Below are 14,413 nucleotides of genomic sequence, written 5' to 3'. Positions count from 1 at the left end.
CACCACTTCCTCTGGCAGCTCACTCCATACATGCACCACTATGAAAAAAATCCGGTCCATTTTAAATCTTCCCTCTCTCATTTTTAACCTATTCCCTCCAGTTTTGGATTCCAGCAACCCGGGGAAAAGATCTTGGCTGTTCGCTCTATCCACGTCCCTCGTAATTGTATAAACTTCTATATGGTCAGCCCTGAACTCCAAAGTTCCAAGAAATAGCTGCCTCTTCAAGCCCACGGTATACCTCCAACCTCTGATGCTCATAACATCCTTGTAGACCTTCTTTGAACCCTTTCAAGTTTACAACATACAACAACACAGCGCAGAACAGGCCCTTCGGCCCTCAATGTTGCGCCGACATCCTTCCTCTCGCAAGGAGACCAAAATCGATTGCAGTATTCCAAAAGCAGCCGAACCAACGTCCTATATGGCTGCTAAGTGATCTCCCAACTCCTATACTCAATGCACTGACCGATAAAGGCGAGCACACCAAATGTCTCCTTCATATCCTTTCTACCGGTGGCTGTACTTTGATGCAACTACGAAACTGCACTCCAGTGTCTCTTTATTAAGCAACACTCCCCACAACCTTGAGTGTAAACGTGCTGCCCTGATTTGCCTTTCCAAAATGTAGCACCTCACATTTGTCTAACCTCAACACCATCTGCCATTCCTCAGTTTATTGGCCCTTGTCAATGTCCCATTGTATTCTGAGGTGACCTTCTTGGCTGGCTACTACACCTTCAATCATTGGGAAACTTACTAACCACACCTTCTATTTTCATGTCCAAATCATTGCATCACTTCAACTCCCCCTCCCACTCCCTGAATGACATGTCCATCCTGGGCCTCTTCCAGTGTCACAACCACACCACCCAGAAACTGGAGGAGCAGCACCTCATATTCTGCCTCGGGAGCTTCCAACTCAATAGCCTCAATGTGGACTTGGCCACCCTCAAAATCTCCCCACCCGCCAGCCTCATCCCAAGACTAGTTCCTCCCCTCATCCCCGCCTCCATGACCTGTCCGCCTTCTCTCCCACCTATCCACTCCTCCCACCTCACTGACCAACTCCCACCACTGCTTGGAATTATTCTTCTTTTCACACTTCATCAGCTCGATGTTATTTCTAAAATCTATTTTCCAATTGTTGGAAAAAGTGAGATAAAGAGAAGTAAAAGAAGTTACATTCTTACCACTCGGGAAATCTCTGAATATTCTTCTGTTGAAAGGCCGCCAAGGAACGATGCAATTCTTTTGTCACAAACGCTGTGAGGGAGACATCTTTTTCGGTTCCACTAACTCCACCCTAAGGAAGACAAACCCATCTAGTGACTTAAAGCATACTCTATTGTTGCCCAAGGTGGAGAGCTGGATGAACACAGCAGGTCAAGCAGCATCAGAGAAGCAAGAAAGCTGATGTTTCGGGACGAGACCCTACTTCAGAAAATTGGCGCTGGAGAATCTGAGATAACAAGGTGTAGAGCCGAATGATACTGCTTGGCCTGCTGTGTTCATCCAGCTTTACACCTTCTTATCTCAGATTCTCCAGCATCTGCAGTTCCTACTACCTCTATTGTTGCCCTTGCACTTTACTGAACTACTATGAGCCAGTAGTTTTGTTTAGGCTCGTGTAATCTTACGGTTATTGGCCTGTACAAAATCATGAATTAATTTTGATCGACTGACGGGAGGAGAGATGAATCTTATAGAAATTTTTGTTTTCTACCAATTTGCAGAGGGCATCGTGGGCGATTGAAGGACAGTGTTATTATCCTCCAGGTCTGTGGACTGCATCGTTACCAACTTGCCCATTTACATATACATAAAATATTCATTATGTACCAATGAAACATAATAAACCAACACTGCGTACTAAAAACAACGCTCACATATCAACAGAAATTTAAATATTTATCATAGAGTTTGAAGGATTGAATTCAATGATACAAAGCAAAAACCAGTGAAGATGAGTGCAGTTGGTCAGCACTTTTGCCACTAAGTGGAGGTTGGCAGTTTGAGGCCACCCAGGAACAAGCAAGCTCTGTCAAACTCCAAGGGCAGCACGGTGGCTCAGTGGTGAGCACTGCTGACTCACAGCGCCAGGGACCCAGGTTCGATCCCACCGTTGGACGATTTTCTGTGCGGAGTTTGTATATTCTGCCCATGCCTGCATGGATTCCTGCTGGGTGCTCTGGTTGCCTCCCACAGTCCAAAGATGTGCAGGCTCAGTGTATGGGCCATGCCAAACTTGCCCATTGTGTTTCGGGATGTGTAGATTAGGTGTGTTAGTCATGGGAAATGTAGGGTTACTGAGGAAAGGGTCGGGGGATGAGTCAGGGTGAGACGCTCTTTGGAGGGTGGCCGTGGACTTCTTGGGTCAAAAGGGGCTTGTTTCCACACCGTAGGGTTTCTATGATATGGAACTATCTTTTGAAGTGGACATTCGTGGGTATGCTATAACAGAGACCTTGAAATACTGCACAACAAATATTTGGAACTAGACTGTCAATTCAGACATAGCATCAAAAAAGGTCATGGAAGTTGTCACCGATATAAAGCAGGATTGATGAAAATCCAGTAGGAAATGGTGTCAAAAGGCACTGTATCTTTTATTCACCTCCAGTTATTTTGTCCAAGGCACTGGATGCTGGCAGGATTGAAACATTTAAGAAACGCTTCACAAATCACATATAAGGACCTGCACATCTTTGAACAATGGGAGGAAACTGCAGCACCTGGCGGAAGCCCCTCGCAGACGCGGGGAGGACGTGTCAATTCCACACAGATAGTTACCCAAGACTGGAATCTCAATTGGCTCCCCAGTGCATGAGCAGCTCTAACCACTGAGCAACTACCTTGCCCAGAAGGGGTTTTATAAGCGCATACATTATTTCCATTAAGACAGATCCAATCCTCTATGTCCAATCAAAATAACATATTGTAGATATCATGACAACAATCAGAAATGATTTTGAACAAGTAAATCAAAAAACTTGAAATAGTTTCCAAGCCTAAATACTAGATATGGTGCAGTTAAGATGAATAGTGCAACAACAAAAAGGCCATATTTTATGTGACGATCGGTAACACTTGAAAACTTGCAACAATTTGTCGCCAGTAGTGCTCTGAAGTGGCTTGATGGTGCACTCCTTCATACACTGGAATGAAACTCCAAAGATCACAAATTCTCCTTCAATACCGTGTTGTAACAGTGACTGCATCAACCTGTGTTTATGGGCCTGACTGGAAACCCACACAACATGCATAAACAAAAAAATAATCTAAGGTGATAGGAGAAAAAAATGTATGTATGCAACGTCTTTGAAAAGCAATTATTTGTAGCGGCTGCAAGCCCATAAGGAATCTCGTTTCACAGATTATATTCATTTGCACTGCAGGTCATGCCAGTCAGAATCAGTTTTCGTTTCATGACAGATAACTAAAATGTCCATTACAATGAACTTTGGTTGATCAGAAGATTTTAAGTAAGGACTATGTCTTGTGTGAGCTGACGGCATTACGGGATGGAGAAGGTACATGCACTGCTGGCATCTTGACACCATTGAATGAGCAAGCGTGGACGCAAAGGTTGTAACAGGTAACAATTGTACAGGCAATATCTTTTGAGCTCCTTCCGAGCAGGCCTGTAATACTCTAAAGCTGTGCTAGACCCTCACTTCCTCCACCTTCCGTACGCTGCCTTTTCTTTTTGACAAGAAGCACCTCTGGACCCGTCATCCAAGGCTCCTTAATCTTACCCCTTCTTACCTGTCTCAGAGGAACAAATTTATACATCACTCGCAACAACTGCTGCTTGAACAGCCTCCACATGTCTGCTGCGCCCTTTCTGTGGAACAATTGCTCCCAATCTGTACTTCCCAACTCCTGTCTGATAGCATCATAGTTTCCTTGACCCCAGTGAAATATCTTCCCCTGGTAACTGCTCCTTTCCCTTTCCATGGCTATGGAAAATGGGAGGCTCTTGCGGTCACTGTCGCCAAAGTGTTCTCCCACCACGAGATCTGACACCTGTCCTGGCTCATCGCCGAGCACCAAATCCAAAATGGCCTCCCGCCTCGTCGGCCTGTCCACAAACTAAGTCAGGAAACCCTCCTGAACACACCTGACAAAAACGGCTCCATCCAAACCATCTGCACTGAGGAGTTTTCAATCTATATTGGGAAAGTTGAAGTCACCCATAACAACAACCCTGCTACGTTTGCACTTTTCAACAATCTGCCGGCCAATGAGTTCTTCGATCTCCCAACTGCTATTTGGGGTCTGTAGAAAACCCCCAGTGAAGTGACTGCTGCCTTGCTGTTCCGAACTTCCACCCACACTGACTCAGTCGACAAACCTTCCTTGGCAACCTCAGCCCATACCACCGCAGTAGACAAGTCCTCAAAGGTTCTTTCAGCCGCTGTTATACTGTCCTTGACCAACAAAGCCACACCTCCCCCTCTTTTACCACCTTCCCAGACCTTAATGAAAGATCTAAACCCGAGAACCTGCAACATCCATTCCTGACCCTGCTCTATCCATGCCTCCGAAATGGCCACAACATCGAAGTCCCAGGTACCTATCCAAGCTGCAAGCTCACCTACATTATTCCGGATACTCCCGGCATTAAAGTCGTCACACTTCAATCCAGCTTGCTGTCTGCCAGCACACTTCTGTGACAGTGAGGTCCTGACCATGTCCTCCCTATGCTCATCCTCCTGTGTACTAGGACTACACCTCAGTTTCCCATCCCCCTTCTGAGCTCGTTTAAATCCAACCGAATGGCACTAGCCAATTTCCCACCCAGGATATTCGTGACATCACAGACCCTGGCACCTGGTAGGCAACACACCAATCGTGAGTCTCTTTCGTTCCCGGCAAATCTTCTATCAGTCCCTCTAACTATTCAGTCCCCAATGACTATCACTCTCTTCCTATCCCCGCTTCCGTTCTGTGCAAGAGGGACAGACTCTGTGCCAGAGACCTGCACCCTACTGCGTACCCCTGCTAAGTCATCCCCCGGAACAGTATCCAAAATGGTATACTTGTTTTTCAGGGGAGCTACTGCAGGGGATTTCAGGGGAACGACCACAGGGGAAGGTTAGTCAAGCTACACCGGGTAAACGTGCATTTTTGGCTGAAGAAACATGTGTTTCAATGTGAGCTAATGGAAGAAGCCATGGAGTCAAAGCTAAACATTTCGACAATAAGACAACCATTCTTAAAAGCAGCATACAGCGTGAAAAAGAAATGAGCTGCTTTAATATCCACTTAAAATTTATGTGGAATATCAGATGGAATTTTCTGATTGACTCCATTGTGCAATCATGTCGAGCTAAAAATGTTAACTGCATTAATTAATACTAACCAGAAACGGACTTTGTAGTAAATGGTTTGACGATTTTCTGTATCTGGAACATCCCTTTTCCTTCTCAAACGAAGATCGTACCAACCTATGGTACCAAACAGTGAGTCAAACGGATGGGACACATAATCTTTAAATTCCTCATCAAAACAGTCTAATCGTATGGTTCTGTGCAATAAAAGAGAAAGAATAAACATGTTTCCCACAATTTTGCTGATGTTTACGAACAGAATGCACAAATTCAAAAAGTTTGGGCTGGCATGTCTGCTTCCTCCAGCCTGTTTAAACTGTTCCATTCAATGTGAAATTTGTGATAAGTTTTAGCACACAGGTCTATGTAATCTGCGCCACCACCTTCTCTTAGTCATACATGTTTTCCCCCTCTTCCTGTAATACATTCCTTGAAGTGTTCAATGAGATTTTGATTTTAGATCTTATCGTCATATTCTTTGGATTCTCAAGCATCAATGAATCTGATGTTGCCGCCATTCCATGCAGTGCACAGCACGTCAAACAGGAGTCTTACTCTTGCCATGAGCACTGAGGTAGTATGGGGTCACAACTGTCTCATAGTTCAGAATGAAATTGTACATATAGGGCTATGAAGAGTCATGCAGTTAATTTTATTTGACATGCTATTTCTTTTCTTCACAAATATGCTGGATTTAAAGTGATCTTCACCCTCATTTAAAATGAATTCAATATCCAACCATCTGTAAAACTAGCATATCCAAATTTTAATTTGAGTTCAGTGTTACACAAAGAAATGACTTTTTTAAAAATTATGTTCGAGTCAACATTAACATTTCATTCCCTGACAGCGGGTGAACTTACTTTTAAACTCCAATTTTCCTTCGGTATTAATGGAGAGATGAGCCTTTTTGCAAGCACCGAAAGGCTGCACCAGTTTATGCTAAAACTTACGGAACTGGAAGTTTCACAAATATGTTCCTATTAAACACTAATTCCGATTGAAGCAGTATGAGCTAAATTCATTCAACTGGACAGCAAAAACGGTCAAGATTTTAAAAGCAAGCAACTATTTTGAAGTCACTCTTCGAACTAAATTCCATCTTGGTGTGTGAGAGTCCATAGGTTCCTCACTCTCAACGAACCATTCAACTGTCATGCAATTACTGAAACACACAGACAAAAAACATCAATGTTAACAGTCACTAAGATTTTGAGAGTGATTTGGAATTCGTACTCAATACCCCCTGGGGAAAATCTGTTCCAATCTGGATAGTACTCACTTATTACCATCCCACCTACCTTCTCCAGCACCTCCTCCCCCTCCACACTAATTGTTTCTGAGCTCCCTTCCACCCTCCATTTCTCAGGAAGGGTCCTGACCCAAAACCTCAACTTACTGAGCCTCTGATGCTGCCTGCCCTGCTGTGTTCCTCCAGCTCCACAATGTGTTATCTCAGACACCAACATTGGCAGGTCTTACTATCTGGATAACTCATTCTCACCTTGTCACAAGTGATTTATACTCATTATCTTTTCAGATGACGCATGTACATGTATATACATAAATATACATATTTCACTTTTATGCCTGAACCACTAACCGAGAGGATGTTTTAAAAGAGTCTCTTCATATCTGCATGAAAGAGAAATCAACAAGGTCATAACTTTCATTTTAGGAATAACTCGAACATTCAAAGTACTCACAGTCAGTGTCCCATTTCCTTGACCAGTCAATTTGATGTGAATCTTTCTTCCAAGTGGAAACTATAACAGCAATTATATTTGAGACTCAAACACTTCATTGCATCACCAATATTTCCTTGTCTGTTTAAAGCATAAGATAATGAAATAATCATGGACAGATTGGCCAACAGTGTAATTTAATGTGTGTTATGGCAACTCAAAATCACAACCATTGAAGTGATCTTTAAAAAGCTGTTGTCATACAACAGAGCACTTTTTGAGATGCAGTGATGAACATACTTCCTGAGATGCAAATAATATATGCCAAATTAATTCCAAAGAATACCTTTACAATTAAAAAGAAACTAAAAATCTCTTTACATTGCGAAGCTTGTCAGATTGCTATTAGTCAATGGAAATCGTTCAGAACAATTGTTTATTCCCAGATGAAAAGGAAGTGTATACATTTCATGACAACAAAATGTGAGGCTGGATGAACACAGCAGGCCAAGCAGCATCTCAGGAGCACTTTTGTCCTCCTGAGATGCTGCTTGGCCTGCTGTGTTCATCCAGCCTCACATTTTGTTGTCTTGGATTCTCCAGCATCTGCAGTTCCCATTATCTCGTATACATTTCATTTTCACATCTTATCCAAGAGAGAAAAAAAAACACCTTCATGAATGCATTGTCAAACAAGAAGACTCACAAAAAAAGTCATTTGGCCCATTGAATATTCCTCCATCATTCGGTGAGATCATGGTTGATCTCATTACATTTATCATGACACAGCATTTCCACCAAACCCTCCTTATAGCTAATACATTCCGATCCAAGTAACATCCTGGTAAATCTCTGTTTCTGGGCCATGCCTTGTCTTTCTAAATATTTTTTCAGTCATCTACAAATTTAGCCACAGCACATGCACCTCTTTCCTCCAAGTCATGAATAAACAAGCAGAAGAGCTGTGGTTCCTTCAGCGCGACCTCATTTCTGACTGACAAGCCAACCCTGGCATCTCTGTCCATTTGTATCGGAGATAATGGGAACTGCAGATGCTTCAGAATCCAAGATAACAAAGTGTGGATCAGGATGAACACACAGAAGTAGAAGGGTCTCGGCACAAAACGTCAGCTTTTACGCTCCTGAGATGCTGCTTGGCCTGCTGTGCTCATCCAGCTCCACACTTTGTTATCTCTGTCCATTTGCCTGTTCTTTCTATCGGACATGAATCATTGGCTATTTCGTTCCCAACACTTATCCCCTAACAACCACCTCTCTGTGATACCCAGAGTGATGTATCTGTCAATTTCAATCTGCACCACAAACTCATTCACTTGGTTTCATACACTCCCTGCAATTCAATACAAGATCTTAGGTCTGGCATTTACAGCCACCCTTCTTATCTGCTGCAGCTGAAGTGAGACTCCTGACCATTTCCATACTTTTTGTCCTATTACTTGCTCTGGAAACTTTGCTGAGCACTTACCAGCTTCTAACTTTTTCCACAATTTTCCATGCAACTGAGCTCACCCACTCCACACTTTTTATTTTAACGCCCTAGCCCCAGACCCAGCTCTGTATTTTGCGAGGATACTTGTCCCAATATGATTCTCGTCGAGCCTATAACAACAGAACGACTCCCTCCTTCCCCATACCGATGCCAATGTCCCATGAATTCAAACACATTTCTGCCGTGCCACCATTTGAACAATGTACATCTATAATTATGTTCACACCGTGCCAAATTGCTCAGATAATAATCCAGAGATTATTACCATTCTGGTTCTGCTTTCTCACCTCAGCACCTCGGTGCTCATAATCCCTCAGGAGAACCTCTTTCCTCTTTCTTCCATATCAATGGTACCTGTGTGGACCACGATAGCTGGATTTCTACTCCTCCCACTTCAAGTTCCTTTGTAGCCGAGATGGAATATCCTGAACCTGGGCACCAGGCAGGCAACACTACTTTCGAGACTCTCGATCCTGGTCACAACGAACAGTGTTCATTCCCCTAACTATACTACCTCTGATTATAACCACATTTCACGTTTTATCCCCTCCTGAATGTCCCACCTGTACCACAGTGCTATTGTCAGTTTACTCATCTTCCCTTTCCCCTGCACTCTCATCCACACACGAAGAAAGAATCTCAAACCTGTTAGATAAGATCAAAGGCCAAGGTTCCTTCTGCACTACATCCTGGATCCTTCCACCTGCCCTGTTCTTTGTCATTGGCCACTGACCGAGTTTCAGCTAGTTAATCTAAGGTGTGTGACTGCCTCCTGAAGCACAGCATTCCCTGGTAACTCTGCCCCACATGATTTGTTGATTGGTCAAAACTGAGATTCCAGTTCATCAACCGTAAGCTGGAGTCTGGGGCCTGACCACTCCCCCGTCATATAGGTACAAATCATCATCTGGCCTGGCATCTCCATTTCCATTACTTCGATCTTAATTTGATTTGAAAACATTCTGGTCTTTTAGTTTGTAGCCTGTAAATATTTCTCTGATTTACTTTCAATCTGAAAGCTACCGATAATAGATTCTTAAACCAGAAGCGATCACCAACCAATGAACCTGGTTCACCCTCTCGGTCCCTGATTCTGGCTTCAATTCACCGTCTCAAAAAAAAAATGCTTACGAACTATCAGGCAAAAAAAGCAAGCAAATGGCACCTCTGACACTCTGCACTGACTTACCGCATTGCCACCAAGTTCCCCAAAATATATATTCACTTGGTGCATTTCACTCGAGATGTGATCTCTTCTTCCAGAACGTGCAAAGCATACTGATCCATAGCAATATACTGCCTTCAAAACCTCAGCTCTTAGCTTATTACTTTTGAGTACATTCTCAATGCTTTCTCCAAGTCCAAACACAACACATTTACTGGTTTTCCTCTATTAATTCTCCTCCCAAAAGTTGCTCCAAAAACCCAAACAAATTAGCCAGACATAATTTCTCTTTCATCAGGCTATGGTGATTCTGTTTGATTAGATTCTGATTTTCCAAATGTCCTGCTATTATTTTCTTCATAGTTGATTGCCACACATTTCCAACAATAGATGTTAGACTGGTTCGGTTGTAGTTATCTTCTTTTTGCCTCTCTCCTTTCTAAATAGGGACGTCACATCAGCATTTTTCCAGCCCTCAGATGCTTCTCGAGAATCTGAACCTTTTTGGGAAATTACAGTCAATGCATATACCGACTCTGAAGCTCATTGTTTAGAATCTTAGAAAGTAAACCATCACGGCAAAGAGTCTAATCTGCTTTCACTCCATTAGATTGTCTACTGCTACTTCTCTCATGGTAGTGATGGTGTGGTAGTGATGTGTTTAATTCCTCCCTGTATTCTTCAGTAATAAGGGGATCCTTGAAGTATCTTCCACTGTAAAGGCTACCCTTTTCTCATTGTCGTTGTTCCTTGATTTAAAAATTAACCTGGCCATCTCAGCCGAGCATATAATTCATGGCATTACCTCTAAAACCTTCTCTGCTAAAGTGTTCAATAGATTGCTACAACCTGAAAGAAGTAATTCTTCCCCTAAATTAATAGGCAACCAATTTGAAAATGTGGCCTCTGGTCGTAAAATCTTTCACAATATTAAGGGAGTGCTGCACTGTCACTGGAGGCCCCAAACCCCACCTCTTCCTCCGGTACATTGATGACTGTATCGGCGCCGCCTCTTGCTCCCCAGAGGAGCTCGAACAGTTCATCCACTTCACCAACACCTTCCATCCCAACCTTCAGTTCATCTGGGCCATCTCCAGCACATCCCTCACCTTCCTGGACCTCTCAGTCTCCATCTCAGGCAAACAGCTTGTAACTGATGTCCATTTCAAGCCCACCGACTCCCACAGCTACCTAGAATACACCTCCTCCCATCCACCATCCTGCAAAAATTCCATCCCCTATTCCCAACTCCTCCGCCTCCGCCGCTTCTGCTCCCACGATAAGACGTTCCACTCCCGCACATCCCAGATGTCCAAGTTCTTCAAGGACCGCAACTTGCCCCCCACAGTGATCAAGAATGCCCTTGACCGCATCTCCCATATTTCCCGCAACACATCCCTCACACCCCGCCCCCGCCACAACCGCCCCAAGAGGATCCCCCTCGTTCTCACACACCACCCCAACAACCTCCGGATACAACGCATCATCCTCTGACACTTCCGCCATCTACAATCCGACCCCACCACCCATGACATTTTTCCATCCCCACCCCTGTCTGCTTTCCGGAGAGACCACTCTCTCCGTGACTCCCTTGTTCGCTACACACTGCCCTCCAACCCCACCACACCCAACACTTTCCCCTGCAACCGCAGGAAATGCTACACTTGCCCCCACACCACCTCCCTCACCCCTATCCCAGGCCCCAAGATGACATTCCACATTAAGCAGAGGTTCATCTGCACATCTGCCAATGTGGTATACTGCATCCACTGTACCCGGTGTGGTTTCCTCAACATTGGGGAAACCAAGCGGAGGCTTGGGGACTGCTTTGCAGAACACCTCCGCTCAGTTCGCAACAAACAACTGCACCTCCCAGTCGCAAACCATTTCCACTCCCCCTCCCATTCTTTAGATGACATGTCCATCATGGGCCTCCTGCAGTGCCACAATGATGCCACCCAAAGGTTGCAGGAACAGCAACTCATATTCCGCCTGGGAACCCTGCAGCATAATGGTATCAACGTGGACTTCACCAGTTTCAAAATCTCTCCCACCGCATCCCTAAACCAGCCCAATTCGTCCCCTCCCCCGACTGCACCACACAACCAGCCCAGCTCTTCCCCTTCACCCACTGCATCCCAAAACCAGTCCAACCTTTCTCTGCCTCCCTAACCTGTTCTTCCTCTCACCCATCCCTTCCTCCCACCCCTGGCCGCACCCCCATCTACCTACTAACCTCATCCCACCTACTTGACCTGTCCGTCTTCCCTGGACTGACCTATCCCCTCCCTACCTATACTCTCTCCACCTATCTTCTTTTCTCTCCATCTTCGGTCCGCCTCCCCCTCTCTCCCTATTTATTCAAGAACCCTCACCCCATCCCCGTCTCTGATGAAGGGTCTAGGCCCGAAACTTCAGCTTTTGTGCTCCTGAAATGCTGCTGGGCCTGCTGTGTTCATCCAGCCTCACATTTTGTCATCTTGGATTCTCCAGCATCTGCAGTTCCCATTATCTATGGTGATTCTGTTTGATTAGATTCTGATTTTCCAAATGTCCTGCTATTATTTTCTTCATAGTTGATTGCCACATATTTCCAACAATAGATGTTAGACTGGTTTGGTTGTAGTTATCTTCTTTTTGCCTCTCTCCTTTCTAAATAGGGATGTCACATTGGCAGTTTTCCAGCCCTCAGACGCTTCTCTGGAATCTGAACCTTTTTGGGAAATTACAATCAACGCATACACTGACTCTGAAGCTCATTGTTTAGAATCTTAGAAAGTAAACCATCACGGCAAAGAGTCCAATCTGCTTTCACTCCATTAGATTGTCTACTGCTACTTCTCTCATGGTACTGATGGTGTGGTAGTGATGTGTTTAATTCCTCCCTGTATTCTTTCGTAATAAGGGGATCCTTGAAGTATCTTCCACTGTAAAGACGACCCTTATCTCATTATCACTGATAATGGGAACTGCAGATGCTGGAGAATCCAAGATAACAAAGTGTGAAGCTGGATGAACACAGCAGGCCAAGCAGCATTTCAGGAGCACAAAAGCTGACGTTTCAGGCCTAGACCCTTTTCTCATTTTCATTGTTTCTTGATTTAAAAATTAACCTGGCCGTTACAGCCTAGCATATGATTAATGGCATTACCTCGAAAATCTTCTTGGCTAAAGTGTTCAATAAATTGCTACAACCTGAAAAAAGTAATTCTTCCCTGAATTAATGGGCAACCAATTTGAAAATGTGGCCTCTGGTCATAAAATCTTTCACAAATGGGAGTAATCTCTACGGATATACACTATCAAGCCTCTTTAGAATCTTACATGTTGAAAAAATAAGATTTTTTTCAATCTTATAAACGCCAATGAACGTAGTCCCTGCCTGCCCAACTTTCATAAGCATAGCAATCCCCTCTGCCATTTCTGAAATCAACCCAGTCAACATGAGGTGTTCGGCCTCCGCAGCATTCGCTCTGTGGCCGTACATGACTTGTAAGTTACCATCCTGCTGCTACGTCTCTACTTCTATTTACGATGCAGTCCTCTGTCCATCCTAACATACTACCCTTGAACACATGGGCTCTTTTCTTTTGAGACACCTTATGAGCTGTACCTTATCAAATGATTTTTTGAAATCTCAATGTACTACATCAACTGGTGGTCCTTCATCAGTAATGTTTGTTTCCTTCTCAAAGCACTGTAGCAAGTTTGTCAAGTATTATTTCCCCTTTATAAAAGGATATTAACTCTGTAGGATGTTATAGCACACTCAGTACCCTGTTATTTCATCTTTCATTGCAGGCATGAACATCTACCCAGGTTGACCTAAATTGGCAATACTTGCTTACTATTTTGTCCAAGTATCTTTGTAATAATGGTGTTATGTTCACAATCTTTCAATCCTCTGAGAATTTTCCACAATCTAAGGATTCTTGGAACAGTATCATCAGTGCCTCCATTGTATCTGTAGCTGCATTGTTCAACATGAGAGGATACAACTCATCACACCCCTTGGATATTTTCTCTACTGATTGGAGTCATGTTTGGAACTCTGTGCAGTGACATTCACTTTTAACAGTTTGCTAAATACTACCAGGAACAGAAATTGTCATCCAGCTGCAACTAAACTAAAGCTTTCAGCACAGAAGGAAGTCTTTCAATTCATTATGAACCTAATAACTCCTGAAAAGGGCAATACAATTTGCCTCAGTCCATAAATCTTCTTCCTCCAACATCCTGAGATGCATCATCTGTATTTCTTCAAATTTACCACAGATTCTGTTTCAATCATCCTTTCAGCAATACGCATGACAACAATTCGGCATTCTTAGTCCCCCTGTAGCCTCCGTTGCACACGTACATTCTTAGATGATTATTTATTTGTGTGCCTGCTTTTTTGCTCGAATGGATAAAGGTAAATTTCTGTTCTTTTGTCATCAGAGCTATTGCCTCCTCATTCTCATCTTCCTTGTTTTATCCTGTGCTGGAATATTTAATTTGTTGACTTATCTGAAATATGTTGTTGAATGGATCGGGTTTTGTAACATTGCATTCCCCATAGACCATCTACCGATGCTGTTGCTTGTTCTAACAGTTATTATCTTGCAGAGAGGAAAATGCAGTTTGAAAGCAATGGAACATTATCGATGAAGAAGTTGATGCATAAATTGCTGCGATCTTCCAAACTACAAACTCACCTTCAATTCTTTCTCGGTCA

General features: G+C 43.6%; 1 long non-coding RNA gene across 1 annotated transcript in view; it reads right to left on the bottom strand.

The window, feature by feature from the left end:
* The window catches only part of LOC132206756 (uncharacterized), a 57,259-nt gene extending 51,788 nt beyond the window's left edge, over positions 1 to 5,471 (bottom strand). The window contains exons 1-2 of the long non-coding RNA XR_009443135.1: positions 5,369 to 5,471; positions 1,194 to 1,306 (exon numbers count right to left, since the gene is read on the bottom strand). This is a non-coding gene — a long non-coding RNA (uncharacterized LOC132206756). The remainder of the gene's footprint in view (positions 1 to 1,193; positions 1,307 to 5,368) is intronic.
* Between the last annotated feature and the right edge of the window lie 8,942 nt (positions 5,472 to 14,413).

This window comes from Stegostoma tigrinum, chromosome 43 (assembly GCF_030684315.1).
Source record: "Stegostoma tigrinum isolate sSteTig4 chromosome 43, sSteTig4.hap1, whole genome shotgun sequence".
NCBI lineage: Eukaryota > Metazoa > Chordata > Chondrichthyes > Orectolobiformes > Stegostomatidae > Stegostoma > Stegostoma tigrinum.
Note: the sequence above shows the minus strand (reverse complement) of the source record. Positions and strands in the feature narration are given on the sequence as shown.